The sequence below is a fragment of the Parasteatoda tepidariorum genome, chromosome 1, assembly GCF_982258835.1.
Source record: "Parasteatoda tepidariorum strain Cologne lab strain chromosome 1, Ptep-v5.0, whole genome shotgun sequence".
Lineage (NCBI taxonomy): Eukaryota > Metazoa > Arthropoda > Arachnida > Araneae > Theridiidae > Parasteatoda > Parasteatoda tepidariorum.
The window spans coordinates 45,534,967-45,553,250 of record NC_141755.1 but is presented as its reverse complement, the minus strand read 5'-3'; positions in this window follow the sequence as shown (position 1 = coordinate 45,553,250).

The window sequence follows — 18,284 nt, the reverse complement described above, 5'->3', positions numbered from 1 at the left end:
GCATTTCTTCGACTCCGGTTACTTAAAAGTTGGGTCTTATAGAATACTTATTGGTTGGCTCTTGTAGTTATATAAAAGAACAAGCGGACTTGTTTTTCGCATAAAAATTATTTAGAAAAATATTTATAATAAGTATGTGGCCAAAATATTACTCAAATAATATTGCGACAAACTTAATGCATTAAATTGGAAGGTATGATTCAATATTTAAAAGAAAAAGTGCACAAATTTCACTAAATTTATTTTGTTCAGTTGAAAATCTCATTTCAGGTTCCAGAATATACTCTAATAAATCGTCATGAGATGCTTATAAATGTGCATTTTAGATATCTTTTTTTACATTTTCAATAATTAAGATATTTGTATTGTTAATCTTTCAACAATTATATTGTTATTTAAAGAAGTAGAATATTTGTACCTTATTTAAATCCGGAACTAATCCTCACCATATACGGTGTAAATACATTTGAAGAGGCGGTCTACTTTAAAATTACTTTCTATGGTTGGCGCGCTATATCCTAAAGAATGAGTTTTCCATAAGATTTGATTAATATTTTTAAATATATGTGATTTGCTAGCTTATGGCTCCAATCAATCGAGAATTAGCTTTATCTTACTTTCTTATGAATTGTTTATTTCTTCATTTTTATGTGATTAAATAAATAAATCTCGAAACGTAAACACTGAATAATCAATAAAGCTTATGGCTAGCTTATGGCTCCAATCAATCGAGAATTAGCTTTATCTCACATTCTTATGAATTGTTTATTTCTTCATTTTTATATGATTAAATAAATAAATCTCGAAACGTAAACACTGAATAATCAATAAAAAAATAAAGCAATGCTGAGAACTGTGCGTTATGTAAAACTAAAATACTGAAAATAAGAAAAACCGTAAAGGTCACTAAGGTAACTCCAGATTCATGAAATCTCTTTTCATATGAAAAAAAGTTCCTCGCCCCACAAAAGGGTTTACATATTTTTAATGTTATAACAAGGAATGGAAAACAGTAGGGAATTTTTTTTCAAGTGATTCATTTCAAATGAAGGAATGAAAAAAAAACTTAACTTCCGTGGAATTTAACTCAGATCTAAATCAATTTCGAACTTGAATTTAAAGTAGGTTCTCAATTAAAAAATAAAAGTATATTATCGGCTCCTACTCAAAATAAAACATATTACATTTAAAATTGCAAAAATTTGACAGAGAAAAACCACCTGTAGATAAAGGTATTTTTCTTTAATAAATTAAACTGAAAAAGAAATTTCTTTTTAAATATATTTTATAGGTTGGATAACAAAATAACAAGTTTGAAATATCAACTTTAACTTTTCATAGAATGGTTTGAAAGAATGTAATACCTAAAACAATGTTTTGAAATTCATAAAATTGATAAAGATACTAATTTTATGGATTTAAAATGTATCTTCGTTGGATAGATCTTCGGTATATGAGATATTTTCGAAAAATTAATTTATTAAAATCTTTTATGGTTTCTTTCCAACTCATTTACAAGTTATTTTACTGAAATAGTTAATACTTTATGCAAAATTTAAAAAGAAAGTGTTTTAGCTAAAATGTGAAGCATTGTTTCTTTTTAATATTTTATTATTGGAAGCAAGAATATATACGACTTTAATAAAATATTTTTAGAGAAAATCTGAGAATTGCGTACATTAGAAATATTCCTTATAAAGCTGAAGACAAATATTTAATAAGTTCTCTAATTGTTTAATGAAGACATATCATCTTGCTCTGCATATTAGCATAGTTTAGAAAGTGAGCAGGCGCTATAAAATTTCGAGAGTCCTTCACGTAAAATAGGGTACAAGAGATGCTTTCAATTTTCCGAAGTGGCTCAACCTTCGAATAGATTTGATAATAGTCGAAGCGCGGAATCTCTAAGATAATATATATATATATATATATATATATATAAAAGTTCAAAATGAAGATAAAACAAAGGAAAATTTAATAGACATATGAAAAAAAAGGGGGGGGGAAATAATAATGAAAAAAAATAATAAAAATAACAAACAACTGATTTAAAAAAAAAAAAGAAAAAAAAGGATGAAATTTTTTTTAAAAAAAATTGAAAAATAAGAGATATTATCTTTTTATCAGCCCACACGATTATATCCGCAAAAAAGAGTGCTTTCTGATATTGTATCAATATAGCCAAAGCAAAATATATTAATGCAATAGTGTGAGGAACATTCAAAAAAAATTTTTTTTACCAATATTACAACAAATAAAATAAAACATAATAAGTAAAAATAACAGGTAAAAACAGAAAAGAAAGTAAAAGAAAAAGAAAAAACAGTATAAAACAAAATCTCTAAAAAAAAAATTTTTATCTCTTGCCCCCCCCCACACACACACACGCACACGCACACATTTTTTTGAAAGTAATTTAAAAAAATTGTGTTTATCTAAAAAAATATTCAAAATTCGGAAAACAAATATATCTCTTCATCAGCTCACACGATTATATCCGCAAAAAGGAGTGCTTTCTTTAATATCGTAAAACTTATTAATATATACATTTCCTGCATTTTTCTCTTTTCTATTTATCCTTTTTGGCTATATTGTGCACATATTTCATCTCGATGTTCAACATTTTCATAAAAATCAATAAATATATTAAAATTATTTATTTTTTAAAATTCGAACATCTAAGAGTTGAAATACACTATAAAATGTTAGAAATTTAACGTTTAATTTTTCATTTAAAAGAAAAATATAGTTATTCGTAGAAGTTTACACATTTTCTAACTTGTCAGAAACAAAATACGCTTCAGATATTAAACTTTGAAAAGTGCCTCAAACCCATATTTTATTTTGTTGAAGTCTAATTCTAAAAAAAATATTTATTAAAAATTTAATATGCGATAAAAATTTAATTCTCTGAAGAATATGGAGCATACATTTACGTTCATATCAAAATTTGAAACTATTTTAATTTCAGAAATGAAATGTCAGTTTTTGAAAGAAATAAAAATATTCTGTGAGTTTTTTTTAAATTTCAATAACAATATAATCTTTTATTTTATTTTTAATAAAATACATAATTATTGTTTAGTGAAAATCAAATTAAATAATAATTAAAAAAAAACATTATGTATGAATTGTTCTTTAAAACATTTAAACGAACAAATTTTTTCCCCCGTGAATACAATCTTTCAATAAAAGATATAATTCTGTTCATTCATTAGATTAATGAGTTTTTTCTTTAATAACATATCCAATCAGAACATAAATCAAATACACAAGTCTTCGACGGTGGTTATTAAATCAAGCAAGAAGGAACCCTTTATTTCAAATTAACACCTGCTCGAGGTTTTATTTACAATTTAAAGGGTGTACGAAAGCTTTCGGCACTTAAAATATTAAAAAAATGTGCTTACCAATGAAAAATTTGCACGATTATTTTAGCTTGCGAGACATGCTGTTGTACTTAGGATATCGTCAAAAAATTGTTTACGATCGAGTATGAGTTTTCTTTTTTCCACGCTTCAATACTAAGTAACTACTAAGACAAAAAGTCATCGTTTAAAATGTACGAATGTTTTAAGTTGCGTAATAAGAATAAATATATTTTTATTTTTGTATAACTGCAAATTATAATATTAAATCTATCTATCTATATTATATAAAACGCTAATACGTATGTATGTATGTATGTATGTATGTATGTATGTATGTATGTATGTATGTATGTATGTATATATCAATAAAACCGATGATATTTCTTTTCTCGCGCTGGCAACAGTTTTCATTTTTAATTGATTGGATTCGGCGCGCAAGAGCACGTAGTGAGCAACCAGATAACAATAACCAGAGTGAGCATTATCAGGTTGTTCAATTCAGATTCATGCACTGAAAACATGACAATATTTAATTTAAAATCAATTAGGAATTAATTAATTAATTGAAGTGAGAATGCTTTAAAAGGCCGCTGTTGAATTGATATTTTTCTACTGGAAGCTACCTAAACGTCTTAAAAACGTTTAAGTGTTTGTATTGAATGCATTGAATTTTTTTATATTTCGCGTTTATTTATGCATTGAATTTTCACGCTTTAAAATGCAGAATATTAGTGAAGCAATATTTGATAATTTATTTTGCTTATATGTTTCTTATTAATGTTTTGATTTTTTCACCATGTACAATCTAAATAGCTAATATACTTTTTTAAAAGCCAATAAGAACATTGGTAGAATTCTTCTACATAAGTACAATACTATGTCTTAGAAGATAAAATACTATGTCTGTGATGATAAAATACTATGTCTTTGATGATAATATATTATGTCTTTGTGCTAGAACATTGTGTTCATTGGCGAGCGAGCGCAGCGAGCCATGGTTCAGGGCGTGAACCACATAGGATTGCGTAGCAATTCTCGGGGAATGGCGAGCGTTAGCGAGCAGGGGGCGGAGCCTCCTAGTAGCTTTATAATATATAATTTCTATCCGCTTATGTTTTGTGAAGACCAGTTCAAATAAATTTTAATATTCTCTCTGAGTATGTTTGATTAAGAAACTAATTTTAAGAATTAGTATATATGATACTGTGAATGACCAAAATATTGGCGGTTGTTGACTTCCACAGGTGAATGTTGAGAATTACATAGTCGCTTTGGTAAGTGTCCTAAATATATGCTAGGTTTAGTTAAGTGCCGTTGGCCTTTATACATTTGACCGGTATGCCCTACATCAATGTTTTTTTAACGTTCAATGCCCCTTCTCGGTATGCCCTACACTGATGTTTATTTAATGTCAAGTGCCACTGCCCAGTATGCATTTAACCAGCACTCCGAACACTGATGTTTCCTCTAATCTATCCTCAGCTGATATTAAAATTAATAATATCAACGTATCTAATCGGACATAACAAATATTTTGGACATTCACCAAGGCTACAATGGGATTGTTGACATTCACAGGTGAAAGTTAACATTCACTTGATTTCGGTTATTCACGGTAACATATATATGTAACATAAAAAGCTTCAATTAACTTTTTTATGTTATTTTCTCTGCTATAAAACTTCATCCTAATTAATTATTCAAATCATTAATTATTCAATCTCATACTTTTAAAAAGCCACATCCTGTTCCTAAATCTATTTTTACCTCAAGTATGCGTAATTATAAGTAAAGACATTTTTCCCTTCAATCTTCGTGGGAATCACTCGACCTATTTCATAAACCAATAGTAATTTCTAAGATTTCCCTCTTTTCCCTAAATAGAGACATTTTCGGATTTTTTGCAAGATTTTCCCTACCAGAAAGACTGATAGTCGATGAAGTTAACTTCACTTTTCGCTCGTTATCCATTTGAAGATGATCAAATAAATTATTTTGCCTGACCTTTTGTGTATCGTATCTTATAATTATAAATTATAAATTTATTAATTATGATTATAATTATAAATTTTTGTGCTACTGAATAGCGAAAATAGTGGCGTCTACTTTATACCAAGTGGTGTTAAAAAACTACTCGGTATAAAGTTGTAGTTGGTATCATAAAACCCCAAAAACTGAGAGTTTTACGCGTTGTCTAACTACACAACTACGCTGTAAAGTAGTTTTCATCATTTCTGATGTTGAGACACACCCAAGTTTTTAACACTTTTGAAAAGATTTTAAGGGTTTAATTATAGTTGCCACACACTACAATCCTAAAAACCTCTTTTATTTAAATTATTTCATTCTTTTGCACAGCTTTCAATGCGAATTAGTACAATCTACTATTATGAAAATTAAGAAAAATGTGGTATTTACAAATCTTAGTTACTTTTTTAAGACATTTATTCAACAAAATAACGAAAGAAAATGATAAAAGATGATTCATTGATTTTCCCCAAGCTGTTTTATTTCCGTTAATTAATTTCTCCTTCTTCAAAATAAGAAGGGTTCATTTTCAGCCAGCCTAATAAGAAAGGGAAAATAATTATCGACACGTAAATGCAATTAATTAACTCTCTCCTTCAGTATCCGACCAAAGATTTCTGACGGCCAAAACAATGTTTCTTTTGAAATGAAATTAAACAGATGCCCAGATTGTTTGATTTAGCGAGTTCGAAGCAAGGCTTTGTTTTTGAGGAAGTTCCATAAGCATTATTTACTAATAAAGTTTCTTTTTTCATTTTGTATTTTTTATGCAATTTTTTAAATAAAACTTTATACATCATTTTGCTGCAAATCATCATTCTTTTTTTTTGCTTTCTACTGCGTAAATAAATTATTTCAAAATGATTAAAAAAAATAGGGGAATAATCCAAATTTTGTGATTTGAATTATACATCTTTTTTCTTTTAACACCTTAGATTCGTCAAATCCATAGGAGTAGTTGGTATAGGTTTTTCACACTCTTTCTACTTGTATTGTGCACTTCAATATGTTGAACCACTTAAATAAAGATGCATTGACTTTGTGCCATAATTTGGAGCAAATAAAAGCAATGGGAACCAAACATGTATATTAAGTAAGTCGATATTCAAAGATATCTTAACGGGGAATATCTTACTCCCTGTCCACCTGGACAGGAAAAAAGTAAAAAACGAAAAAACGCTAGTGTGAAGATTTTTCAAAGTAAATTGAGGCAATATCTTACTGGAAAATCAGGTTTGAGCAACCTATTTTCTCAACAAATGGCCATAAATGGATTTTCAGCATTTTTTCAAAATCTATAATTTTCATGCAGTCTGGGAAAAAAAACCACGTTAAGTTGCCCCCAAAGCCAAAGTCTTCATACACCATTAAAGAATCTCTGAAAAACATTTCCTCCTTTTTTTTCTCATCTACTGTTTCATTTTATAAATCAGCAAAATTACATTTATCAATTTGCTGCATAAAAGAACTAAACAGTATCTTATTTTGAAGGCTATTTTCAAGCATGGGAAAGTAAAAAGTTAAACAAATCTGGGTTATGGAGATAGCTTAATGTGCAATTGGCACGGCATGAGAAGAAAGTATTCTCCATAAAACAGCAAGGTGGGGAGGTACATTAATTTTCTGCTACAGATATAGTGGTTAACTATGCATTTTCACTCCCCCATGCCACCAAGAGTCTAAAAATTAGCATGAAAAATTTAAAAGCCTATTTATTGACATTTGTAGAGATAATCGGTTTCTCAAACCAAATTTTCCAGCAGGATAATATCTCAATTAACTTCGAAGAATTTTCCCAGTGGAGGTTTTTTTTTAATACCAAAGTGCTTGCCATGAACGTCATCACCTTCTTTTTACCTTCAATACCCAAGAAAACGCGAGGGCCATCCTCAGTAGTGATGCATGCACCAAAAAGGTCAGTCTGTGACAGAAGTGAAGGCTACTCTGTCACTGAAACCTAGCATAATATTGATGCAACTGTCCTTCAGGTTTTGGTAAATGGTAAGCAAAATCGCATATTTCAAGTCTTATATAGATTAGGTGGTTATTTTAAATATATTTAAAAATGTCTTTATTTCTAAGGGACACTTTTTTAATTTAAGTGTTATACACTGTATAAAATAATCACTAAGGAGCCATGGTTTCGGAATGTTTATACCTTTATTTTCCTGCCAATTTTTTTGCTCATTTTTACCCAAAGCATAGTATATCAAAGAATATAGAAAGGAGAAGTCCAGCTCTTAGAATACGTCACTAGCGAGGGGAATCGCTCGGTTCGGTATGCTATACCAGAAAAACAACTTACAGGGTGAGCAACATACTCGGATTTAACAGAGCATCATATGCACTAAGATCCAGCTCATGCGCACAAGAAGCCGGCGTCAGGACGTACGTCACCTGTGAACCGGTTGTTTGGCAACTCCACATGTATGATTGGGTACGCTACCACCACTCGCACCGTCATTTTATTCTTTCTTTGTCAAACTGTGTTAGCAGGTTTAATCAACATGAATGATATTAATGTATTCTCAAAGGAACATCTTTATTAACAGTACAATACGGTTTATCAATAGTGAAAATTGCGGAACAAACCAATAATAAATGAAAAGAGAAAACTTTCCTTCTCCTCAAACCTATTAATGTTTGGGAGGAGAGGAGGGTAGAAACCAGTTCCAAGAACTTCTGCTGCGTACCCCTAAGGGATGTTTTTCCCTTTATACACAGGGACCACACCAAATCTTGGAGGACTGATTTACAGTATGCTTATGGAAGTTAGCCTTTTCCCCCTATATACAGGGTGGTCCCGAATTCATGGTACAAACTTTAACGGTAGGTACAGGGCATTGTAACAATGATTTATTGTATAGGAATGTATAGTCGCAAGTGACGCGGTGAGGCGTAAACAGGGGAAATAAAAGGAAAGAGAAATGGAGTGATCGGTTGGTATCATTGCCGGTAGAGGGCAGTAGTGTGCAGTTTGGTGCTCGATGGATTGGGCGTGGTGGACCAATCCCTTGGCCACCCCGATCTCCCGATTTATCGAGCCTCGATTACTTTTTATGGGGACATCTAAAGCATCTTGTTTTTGAGACTCCAGTTGACTCAGATGAGGATCTCGTCGCTCGCATATCTGTAGCTGCTGCAGGTGTGCGTGAAATACCATGCATCTTTGAACGTGTACGCCAATGGCTCCACCGACGCTGTCAAGCATGTATCGCTTCTGGTGGACGCAATTTTGAACACTTACTGTAAACATGACACTTGTCAACAACGCTTTCAATAAAATCTTTGTTTTTCCTTTCGGCCGTTATTTCTTCTGTTTACGCCTCACCGCGTCACTTGCGACTATACATTCCTATACAATAAATCATTGTTACAATGTCCTGTACTTACCATTAAAGTTTGTACCATGAATTCGGGACCACCCTGTATATTCTTTGGTAGTATTTCACAAAAGTTGACTTTAGAGATAATTTTCATAAAAAAATTCTTATGGGTGAATTGGCCCGATCCTATGGGAAACTTTGGCTACCACGTTTATTAATATTTGTTGTACGCGATGGTTATGAAAATCTATTTTAACTCCATAACTCAACTTTGTTATATTTCATTCGAAAATAGAAAATATTATACAAAAAGATGGATGCAATATTGTTAATTTAAATTATAAATAGAATATGAACAGTCTGAAAGAATGATCAAAATCCAAAGTTTAACACCACTCGGGGTGTTAGTTGCATAAAAGGTCGCTAGATGGTGTTTGTGTCACGGTCGCTTCACATGTAAGGTAAGGTAGACAGGGGGGGGGGGGACGCATTTAACTTTGTTAAGAACATTTGTTGAATCTTATCCTTTTCATTAGTACTTAAATTGTTCACTTGTAAGTTAAATCTCAACAAATACAGATAAACTAAGTCCATCTTTTTTAATTACCTTGTTCAACTCAAAGCTTAAAATAGGCCCAGTTTAAGAACATGTCCTCGTTTTTTAGAATAGCTCTCTTCCTAAACTGTTCTGAAAGTTTAAGGAAAAAAATAACTTCATTTTCCATGAAAAATCATAGGAAACTGAAACGCATCTTCTGGGAATTCAAGAGTAAAGTAGAAAAATATTATAATAATATTTTCCTAGTTGTAAACATTTTGACTGTTTTAAACTCAATGCTGCCGATTCTTCTTTTCAAGAGTCTTTGAAACAACATCTAAATGGATCCGAGGTCTAATTAAGGCGAAGTAACCCTTAATCCTAAAGGGAGTGCTCTTGTCATTAGTTTGATCTACTTGAGAGAAAGTAATTAAAGGAAAAAGAAGCAGAAGAAAAAATTCCTGGTATATATTTGATCTTTGGATTTAAGGATAAAAGGATTAAAAATCTTGCTCTGATTTTGCTTTTAGAATATAAAAATAAATGTAATTACAAATTAAATATAAAAATCAGTAATTGGAATGTTTGAATTTCATTTTTTAAATACAATTGCGGTGTTTTGAAATGCTTTTAACGAGATTAGTTCTACTGGATGTTAATGGCTGAATAATTTTATTAAAAAAATTAATTTTCCTTGGATAGTGAAAATATAACAGTTTATAAGCAGTATTCGATGATTTGCTTATAATTTAGATGTTTGATGAATTTAAAATAAAACAAGATTTTTTTCTTCTTTTGTTTAAATGTGGAACATGTTAACTGGGAAAGAAATAAACTCTATCATTAAATTTTTTTCCAAAAAGGAATATATGCATTCGTATTCGAATTATAAAGAGAGAGAGAGAGAGCCTTCGAAATGTATATAAATTTAATGGACATAATACCAAATTTAAAAAATAATATTATTTAATATCATGGTTTTATTAATTCCCAATATTTACTAAAATTTGTAAAATTTATAATTTTAAATTATGTTTTTTTTGTGTATGTATATATGGTTTTGCATTCCATAAATGTTTTCATGCATATTTATAAGATTTTCTATGAAATCAAATTAGTATGCACTATAGGGGTCTCAAATTAATATTTTAGCAAGAAAAACACATGCACTATCAAACTCTAAAGAATCAGTACTAAGGAGAATGGGTAAAACTGATAAAACTAAAAGCCATTAGATTATCAGGTTGATTAAAAATTGTTGAAATATTGTTTGCAAGGATCATCAGGCAATCAAACTAGTGGGGAGGTCTTTTTTTTTTTTTTTTTTTTTTTTTTTTTTTTTTTTTTACCTCTGCTCCCTTGAGATTCGTTGGGTTTCTATAGTGATTTTGCTTCTACCTCGGCAATTTTTTAAAAATATTATCTCAAAAATGTAATTACAGAAAAAATTAATTAAAAATTTCTCTGCTTTTTTTTTCAAGAAAAATTTTAATCAATATATAATGCTTGTTCCAATCAAAAGTATAAATAGGAATGGATGCTTTTCTCAATTTTATATTTTAATATTCAGTTTATATTTCGAATTTTTTTTTGATACCAGAATAAAATTTTTTTTCTTGTACGTATGATGCAGTAAATTTTTTTAATGATTCTAATATTTTCAAAACACAATGCGTGCATAAAAGAAAAATTTATAGTGCAATCAATTTTCGTTATTTATTTAAAGCTGCCTAATATCTAAGCATTGTATGCTTCATTGTGTTAAAAAAAAATCTCAAAAAAGTAGCTTATTTTTCATTTGTTATTAAATGAATACCCATTCTTCGTACGAGTTGAAATAGAGTTCCTGCTATCTAATTTCGTTGGAGAGTTACAACATATGGGATAACATTTTCTAATCGGTCAAAACAAACTTTTCTCGTAGATTCTCTCGTAGCTACAATTAATTTTGAGCACCAGTGTAGTTTAGCAATTGAATGTGTTCTAAGTTCTTTCATATCGCTTATGGGCTTCAATGGCGACACAACTCAAAAAATCAAGTTTTGAGGTAAGTGGGTTTAAGGTTTGCATTGCTAAGCAAAATGCGTAAAAAATGCATTCGTTTGCTCAAACGAAGATTACCTTCAAGTTGAATTATGAGTTGTGCAAGTATTGCTGATGAAAGAATGTGTATTTTTCTATTTACACCTGTTCTTAGATCAAAACTCGTGTTCTTTGAGTTGTGCCACTATTTCAGCCCATGAGCGATATAAGTCTTTTGGAATGATTTTATAGGCCAGCAACAGTGTTTACTCGATGTTTAATTTTTTTCATCTCTAATGCATGGGTGAAAGCCCTTATATAGCAAGACGGAAAAGAGAAAAACCTGATACATAAGTCATTTCGTTCCAGCATTTTTTTCGAAAAAAATAAAATATCTTAACTATCAAGATTTCTTTTAAAATATTAGCATGTATATAAAACTGCTTCTTTTCGAAGATAAAGTAGATATTGTTGAATAATTTAAAAAAAGAATGAATAAATTCCTCCCCAAAACTAGCTATAAATGAAAAGATTTCACTGCCAGCCTTTACTATTTTCCGTCTCGCTTTCACCCCTGCTCTAATGACATGAAGAATGAATGACAAAATTTATATATTCTCTATCTACATTTACAAAAATATTTACTATAAAATAAATCAATGATTAGACACCACAGCACTCGTGCTTATTTTTTAAACACTAAGCATAATCATTTCAGGGCAGATTTTGGAGTTAGGATGGCCGAATATATTACAGATGTTCGTGGTCATTTTTACGTAATCAAATTATTTAACGCTAAAATGATTTCAAGAAATAAAAATTCGTACAACGTCAATTTAATTCCACTATAATAAATTCTTAAGACCTATGACAATCTTGTAAAAAGAACTGTTCACATAAAGCGTGTAAATGACTTCCAATAATTTTTTAAAAAAATACTAGGTGATGTAATGGACGAGATTGCATTACAAATTTAATTTCATCTGTTTAGTTTAATTTTTTTTGAAAAAAGGAACAGTTTTCATAGGAGAAGTTTGAAAAATGATATCAAATGATACCATCCCATTAATACGCATTTTGTACTGAGCCCAGAATAAAATGCTCGACAGCGACATTATTTCCTGGAACTCTTTTCTAAAATACTTTAATTTTTGGGCAGAAACCGATCTTTCTGAATCAAAAATAGAAACCTACCCAATGAAACCTACTCAAAGTAAAGTAATATTAGCCTTTTATATCAATGCTAACTTCGAGATATTTAACTAATTTATTTTTTTTAAGCAATGACAGGATAAAACGAGAAAATAGAGTATTTTTAAGGAGTATTATTATGACAAAAATATAATGGTTATGTGGTAATCAGCAATTAACATTAAAAAAAACATTAAAGCTAAATTAAATTTTATTTTTTAGTATCATTTCAGATAATTTCAATCTTTAATTTCCAACCAAAAAATTGCATTTACGAAAGACTTAAAGCTAGAAGACGAAATGCTTTTTACATGATGCGTTCAATACTCTGAAGTTGATTTAAGATTGAAATAAAACCCATTTTCTTCTTCAAAATCATCAAACAAATATTCTATTTATTTTTTTTTCCTTTTTCTTTTTGAAGTCCTGCGGGGGGATTTTTAATAGGTTTAATTCTTGAAAATAGAATTTTTGCGTACTGAATTAAAGAAACTGAAATGCTGTTTTAGAGTATTTCAAAATCCAGAAGCTTTTCTCATTTCCGAATTGATTCCTTTTCCGTAAATTTCCGAAAGTAATTCTCAAAAGAGTTCTGTAATTCCAAATTTCAATTATCCTGACTCTGATAAAAGGAATTACTTTTTAAACTCGCTGAACTTCTGCAAATAAAACAATCGAACTGGGTTTATGCTTCTCTCGTGTTATACGGAAGGAATAGTTAGTATATAGCTGAAATGAAAGACTACTGGCCTTAAAGGTAACATGCAAAAAGCTACCCGCATAACAAATAAAACTTTTACTCTAGGATTAATATGTATTTCCGCAATTGTTTAGTATTTCAATCCACATAACATAATTTTGAAGTGATAAGTCTTTAGTATCGCTCCAGAAATATCATTTTTTGATCAGCGTATGTATATGCGTGTAATATAAAAAGCTTTAACAAATCTTTTTACATTATTTTTTTGTCTAAATGATCTTTCTAAATTCATTATTCAGAACAAAATCCATTCACATAATTACTAATTCACATATTTTACATCCTCTTGGCAAAACAGATTAAAGAATGCTGTAATTATCATAATAAGGTTTTCCTTTGAGGAAATAAGGAGTCCAGAGGGGAAAACTCTATTATTCTGGCCCATTATAATTATTGAATTATCACTTATGGAACACGTGGTTGGAAAGCCTTTCAAAATTTGCTCTTAAGAAATTCCTAATATATAAGCTAAAGGACATCGATTTCAGTTTAGATTTTGATAACCCATCCATATATTTTATCATGTTTGAATGAATAAAATGCATTTTCTTTCCTCTCTGCCTAATTTCCTGCATAGCAGAATTTTTTTTTCTCTCCATTTATAAGCATATATATATATATATATATATATATATATATATATATATATATATATATATATATATATATATATATATATATATATATATATATATATATATATATATATATATATATATATATATATATATATATATATATATATATATATATATATATATATATATATATATATATATATATATATATATATATATATATATATATAACTATCTTTCCTTAAGTGTAAAGAGAAAAGATGCAAAAAAAAAAAAAAATATTTAACTGATTTTATGTCGTCTGATGTGAATTTCACCATTACACTTCGTATTTTTTTTAATTATGAGGCTTAGAAACTCATACAGGTAATACAATGGAATAAAAATCAAGTAACGTTTGATATTAAGTTAGAGAATCATTAACTGCTAAACTTGTTGTAAAAACTACCACGCAGGCCGCTCTGCTAGCAAACGCAACTTAATCAAAATCCACTGTCCGTTATTGTAATTTCAAGTGAATTTTTTGCGAGTTTTTTCATTTTCTCTCTTCTAATAACGACTATTTTTACATAAAGTGATAAAGTTTATCTCTCTCAAGATCTTCGTAAGCTCGCGCTTTACTTGATATTAAAAGAAGCAAAATATGACAAAAAATAAGAATGAAAGATAAGATATTGCCCTCAAATATAATTGTTTTGAAATTTTTAAATATACAAACAGCTTAAGATAGAAAAATAATGTTTCTAATTTGAACTGTTACGTAATATTACGTGATCGTCATAAACTCTTCATATTTATTACATCTTATTGAGTGAGATATTCTGCATTATGATTTTTTTTCTCAAGTGCAGTTAACTATTCTTCAAATTTGTGTGTCTGTTCATTTCGTTACAGTTTACTTATTAAAAAAATGCTTCCCCATAGAATTATAATAAATGTATGTTGCATGAGCAAAATTATCATTTTTAATAATTTTTGAGAAAAAATAACAGTGACGAATAAGGAGAAACCACTAGGGTTGGAGAGCGAAGCCTTCTAGTATTACAAAAAGTGCTTACCGATTATTTCTGAGTTATGTTTTTGTGAATTTCAAAATGATTATATTTGTAAACAAAATTATTTATTTCAAAAGTAAAAGTGAATCGCAGAAATGATTCAGATTTCAAGTATATGATATATTTTCAAGAAAACGTTACACAGATGTGTTTGTGAGCGTACTAAAAACATGTTGTTGCTGTTGTTTCTTATGTCCACTTGACCAATAGAAGCATTAAATCAAGTCCATGAACTCATCCAAAAAGCTCCCAAAGCCATGTACTATTGCAGCAGGGACTAAAAACATTATGTATTTTGGAGACATATGGAATGTTTTAAAAACGTAATTGAAATTTTCTTTACTATGGGTAATAATGCAAAAATATAGGACTGAAGTAATTGAAGGATAAACCATTTTTAAGCTTTAATGAAGCTGAAGATTTAGTTTTGATTTGCTTAAAATGCAACTTCTAGTCAAAAAACCACCTTATCAAAATTTTGCAATAAAAATTTAATAATTAGACAATTTTTTATCAAACAACTGTCAAAATATAGTGATAATTTTTCTTATAAAAATGTATCACACTATATTCTCTTACTACCTAATACATTTTTATAAAGCAAGTGGTACCTGGGGACCTGTAAAACAATCGGCATGCTTAAATATAGCGATTCGAGAGTCGTATACATTCTAAAAGCTTCCCTTTTAACACTTTCTAGAGAATGCATCATACACTATCTGACCAAATGTATCCGGATACCCAACTAAAACACATCGTAGTCAGGTTTTTGTTCCTTTTGTTCATGGTTTGGTCTTAAGTTCTTTAATTCCTGTTGTTGGAAACATGAACTCAGATCATATTTTGAACAATGCTGTTTTCTCTACTCTAAGACAATATTTAGAGAGAGGTCCATTCACTTATAGAAACTTGCGCAACTATGGTTTGGCGAAATACAAAACTGGACTGGCGTTCTCGGAGTCCCGACCTCCATTATCGCCTCCTATAATTGAAAACCTCTTCACGGTTCCTTAAAAGTAGTCCGATCGAGTCGTGATGTCTCAAGGGATAAAGCATTCGTCTTCCAATGATGTGAAACGGGTCCGAATCCCAGTGACGGCTGGTCGATATGAATTCCGCATCTGGCTTGAAGTGACCACAGTGCTGACGTAAAGTATCCTCAGTGGCAGGCGGATCACGGGTTACACCCGTATTCACCACGCCGAGTTAAATTCAAGAGTAACTCGGGTATCGGAATATCCACGGTTCAGAGTTACTCTCGGATTAACCTTCGCTTTTTATTCTCCAACCGTTTTCAACAGAGGATTTCACAACTCGAGTTTAACTCTTGGAGGAAATATAACGAGGCCTTTAATTGGGCAAGGTAAAACCATGTGACTTTGTATATAATATAAACACGTGCTGTTATATAATATAAACATGTTATTTGCTGGTTTCCAAATGCATAAAATCTTACAGCAGTTATAACTTTTTCCGTTGGAGTTAAGGCATTGTTCCGATCTGTATCAGATTCCAACTTACTGCCAATTTTGGAGATCAGTTCTTCAATCGTCGGTTTTAAGAAACGATATCTTTCAAAAAAGTCTATTTCATCTAACTCTTCTAGGTCATTATTTCTGATAGTTGGGTCATATCTTTCCTTTCTTTCAACAGTTTCAAGAAATTCAAGATCTTCAAGCTCAAACGCAGCGATAGAATCCTCCATCTTTTTTGTTTACAAGCTCCTCGTGAATAGGTTACCCTCCGATAACTCGGCAAAAACGGAGGGTTACCCGGAGAGTCAGAACTGTCGATGAAATCTGCGAGTTTGGCGAAATTTCGGCTGGAGAATAACGTTTCGCACTAAACTCGTGATTTTACTCTTACCCATAGATTACCCGGAGGTAATCCGTGTTGGTGAATACGGGTGTTAGAGTCCCTTGGTATCAAGCTAACCAAAGGGTTTTGAGGTTTTCCACTCCATTTGACGAAAATGCAGGTCAGTTCCATCAAAACTTCCTCCACGAAGGCAAATTTCTCCCAATACTTGATCCAAGAGTTCTCTTGTCTTCTGGGTTGGGATCAAAATTACAAGGCTACGGAGTTGAGCATTAGTAATCCTAAACCGAAAAAAAATTGGGTCGGCTGTTCAACGACTGTTATAAAATTATAAAATAAAGTAGTCCGATCCGAGTACTATGAAAGTAAACAAGTTAGCACAATATCCAGCTCAAAGAAAATTTAGTAAAAACAAGAATGTGGTTACAAATATCAATCTGTTTAATTAACGGGCATTAAAAGTTTGTATTGATTCCTTGCTAACCACCATATCAAATGATTGGATATTAAAGTAAGTTAAATTTCAAGTATTTTTTGTAATAGAAGTTCAGTTCATGAGCAAAACTGATTCCTTTTTTAAATAGTCTGCGCAGATTTTTCTATTAAGAATACCGTCTGAAAGATTACTGCTGCAGAAGGCTATGTCTAAATTTTATTGAACACCCTGAGAACGAAACTGAACTCTGCTTACATTACCAGTCAAATCAGTCCTTCTCAGCACCAGAACTCCCTAAAATTGTGATGGACGCCAGGTAACAAACTCTAATGGTCATTTGCCGCAAAGTTGTCGGAAAGTCCCCCCAGAAGCGTGTAGGTTGCCATCGATGCAAAAGTGAACCAATCACATTCAGAGCGGCATAAATATATCTTATATTAGTCCCTGATCACATTAATATATGTGCTTCAGTACTCTTCAGGACAATAGCACCAAATGTCCTATGTCCTGGTGCTTTTAACCTGATACAGTTGATTTACCGAACATTAAATGAGCATTGACGAAAATTTGACAAAATGACAATAAACAATTTTATTTTCAACCCGTATCCATTCGGCTCTCTCAATTAGGAATTTCAATTAGGCCGATTAAGAAACAATTAGGCCGATAAAAAAGACCATGGCTGGCACTATATATAAGCATCATAAAAATAAAATATTATAGCATTTTGCCAGTTTACCAAACTAATTAAAAAATTGTTCTAGCAACAGGTTAAATTTAAGCAAAATGAGAACATTTATTTTAAGTACAGTTTACAATTATTTTGTTTGAAACAATTTCTTTTTGTGCGAAAATATAAAAATACCTCACATTTCTTACAAAATGAATTTGTCTTGTGTGTTTTTTGTTGCTACTGATATTTTTCAATTACATGATTTAGCCCATCATATATTACATCTTTTGCAACATCTTAAAAATTTTTGCTTCGCATATTGCCTATAAAAAGGAGTTTTCATGTTGCAGTTTGGAAACCTTGAAAACCTTAAAATTTCAAAATTATGGATACAACACAATATTTTTGGAAAAACTATTCCTTTTTTCTAAAATAAAATATAAGTTTTCCACTAATAGGCATCTGGTGTACTATTAATAGAACAAATA